At 34.1% G+C, this 3,189-nt stretch overlaps 1 long non-coding RNA gene across 1 annotated transcript; it reads left to right on the top strand.

The window, feature by feature from the left end:
* Window positions 1-209: 209 nt before the first annotated feature.
* LOC103104417 (uncharacterized) lies at window positions 210-2,920 on the top strand. Its single transcript, XR_467876.3, has 5 exons — window positions 210-464; window positions 943-1,020; window positions 1,126-1,212; window positions 2,394-2,497; window positions 2,653-2,920. It is a non-coding gene; the product is annotated as an uncharacterized LOC103104417 (long non-coding RNA).
* Window positions 2,921-3,189: the final 269 nt, after the last annotated feature.

Below are 3,189 nucleotides of genomic sequence, written 5' to 3'. Positions count from 1 at the left end.
TGTACTAACCAGAGCAGAGTATACATTGCCTCCTTTGATATCAATGGTATATTTCTATTAATGCAACCCAGTTATCTTTCCTTTGTTTTGTAGCTGCCAGGGTTCAATGTTAACCCATATTGAGCTTGAAGTCAACTAAAAGCTGTAGCTTTTTGTTTGTCTTTTTTTCCCTCACATAGACTATGAGAAAGCCATATATCTTTCATTTTGTACTTGCAGATAAAATTTTAAAATCTATGTGCAGAATTTTACATTTACCCCTATTACATGTCATAATTTCAGGATATATAGGGCATTTTGAATCCTGTTTCTATTATTCAACTCATTAGGTATTCCTCAAAAGGATTCTGTCTATGCAAGATTGATAGTATCACCTTTTATATCTTCATCAACATTCTACATAAAATATTTGGACAGAGCCAGACACAAAGCCCTCAGACACCACACAAGACATTACCTTTCAGGTAGGCAATGATCTTTGTATGTAGTCATCCAACTAAGTGTGAATTTATCTAACTACAGCACCCTAAAATACATATTTCTCCATTTCATCCACATGGATTTCATGAAAGTCTTAGTCAAATGTCTTACTACAATCTACCTATTTTATGTCTTTGTTGTTCCCCTGATATTCTATAGAGTTTTATAAATCTATCCATTTTGGAAATTAATTTAGTGTGATTATGACTTACTCTAAATGAACTTATGCTACTTCCAGGAGAGTACTTTCCCCCACAATTATAAATAATTTATCTAAAAATTTCTAATTATGCTGGGACCAATGTAAATTTTGTTGATCTGTAACTTCTAGCATTTATCTTTTTTTCTTCTTTGAAAGTCAATGAAATAAGCATTTATTAAGTGACTACTAAATGTAAGGAAAATTAGAATATTTATCCATCTCTAGTTTCTGAGTCTTTTCTCACTTTTATCATTCTTCAGATATTAATAGCAGTGGCAATATGACCTTACAAGTTCTTTCAGCGCCCTGAAATTTAGCTTAATTTGTCTATTATGAAGGTGAGTTTTCTCTGAGTCTGACAATATGAAGGTTCACAAGGAGCCTAGAATTCTCTCCAAAAGGTGTTCACTACCTAAAGGGAGCCAATTCTTTGTCATTTCCAGCACAAGTTTCAGAACGGGGTACTACTTTCTTGCCAAGAACCAGTCCTAAGTTCTTCAGTGGAGAAGACCAGTGGATGATCCTGTCCTGTAAGAGATTCTGACCCTATTTTTTAACCCCAAACCAAAAAGGATGATACATTTCTTATATATATAAAAATGTCATTGGGTGGTAAATATCTTCAGTTTTTATTAACCTTCTGACGAAGGATCATTTGACACCCATGTTCTGTATATACCAATAATGTTGACCTTTCTGTACAGTAGAATTTGTAGCCTAGAAGCTGCAGGGCTATAGGAGAACAGGAATCACTCTGGCCAACACTACACATGGTATAGCAGCAAAACCCTGGACTTACAGAGGACATGGGTTGAAATCATGACTCTGTCACTCATTATCTGTGTGATCTTGAGCAAATCAAAATCTTTTTGTGTTCAGTTTCTTATTTGTAAATTTTTTTAAATTATGAGGTTGGATTAGATTACTTCTAAGGTCCCCTCTCAGTCCAGATTGATGCTTCTATGAATCCCAAACACTTTTACTTATCAAGGCACACAGGGCATGGTAATCTTAGGACCTGACAGAAAGACGTCCCTTCTAAAGTATTCCTCTGGTTTTGAAGGATCAAAGATTATTTTGCCCTTCAACATCAAAGTGATCCTTTCAGGTCAAAATGTTCTCAGTCTTGAAACTAATCATCATTGACCAGAGTAGGGACCAGGATGCTTACTTATGTGGTCACACAATATTAAAGAAACATGTCGAATTTTAAAAGGGTGTCAAATATTACTTAAGTGGTACTAGAATAGACATACAATTTCAACAATGTAGGCATTGTTGTCAGGGATGAAATTTTTAACCCAACCATGCTTGCCCCTGATGTTCAACCTGTCCACGTTTTGCCATAATTTGCCACAGAAGCTCCACCAAAAATCCTAGGTTGGGAGTGAGGGGTTGGGAGAGGATTCCCTCAATTTATTTTGATATTGAGATGACATAAGGGGATAAACTGCTAGAGAAAAGAACCACAAAAAATAAATATAAACAATTTAATTCAGCAGTGACATAATTACTATTTTTAAGTTTTTGAAAGGTTGCTATGTGGAAGAGGAATTCAGCTTATTTCATTTAATCCCAGAGGGCAGCAATGGTTATAGGTTACCGAGAAGCAGATTTTGGTTTAGGATAAGGAGAGATAATTTAAGTAGAATAGGTTGCCTCAAGAGTTTTTTTTTTTTATGATCTCTTTAATTCTCTCTTCATATTTCAGTTTCTTCTCAGCCTTTGTCTTTTCATCAGGAATACTTTGAAGTATTCTATTTCATTAAAGGCACATCCCCCCTCCCCATGAAGGACTGAACTCTCTTTTGCTGTGTAAGTTATTCTTAGCTATAAGCTGATATACTTTGCCCTTTTCTATATGCTGCTTTTTAAAAAAATTGTGTAGCTGTTGACTTTTGTGTGATCTTGACTGTGATTTCTTAGTATTTGAACTCTTTCTGGCTGTTTGTATTCTATTTTCTTTTTAGATGAAAACTCTAAATTTTGGTTATGAAAGGATTGGTACTAGAGAAATCTGAGAAGACTATGAATTGAAAGGATGAAGTGAGTAGAATGAGAACACTTTACAACATAAAAACAAAATTGTAAAAATGAAAACCTTTGAAAGACTTAAGACCTCTGATCAAAGCAATAATCAACCAAGACTGCAGAGAACCATTAATGTAGAATGTTACCATCCTTCTTACAGATAAGTGATGACTAAATAAAAAGAATGAGACATATTTTGAACTTGGGCATATGTATTACTTGACTGCATATTTGATACAAGGGTTTTCTTTTTCTTTCTACTGGGCAGGAGTGGAAGGGAGAGAAAAAAAATGCTTTTTAGTTAAAAAAAATACAATCTAATTTTTTTTTATCATTACAATTCTTTATTTGGAATTGAATCCAGTCTATGCAAGGTATTTACAAGACAAGACATGAAAATGGAAGGGGGAAAAGGACAAAATACAATTGAAGTATAGGCTAAGAGCACAGTTACATCATGTTTCAATAAATATAAT

Source organism: Monodelphis domestica, chromosome 4 (genome assembly GCF_027887165.1).
Source record: "Monodelphis domestica isolate mMonDom1 chromosome 4, mMonDom1.pri, whole genome shotgun sequence".
Lineage (NCBI taxonomy): Eukaryota > Metazoa > Chordata > Mammalia > Didelphimorphia > Didelphidae > Monodelphis > Monodelphis domestica.
The sequence above is the reverse complement of the archived record's forward strand: the minus strand, read 5'-3'. Positions and strand labels throughout refer to the sequence as shown.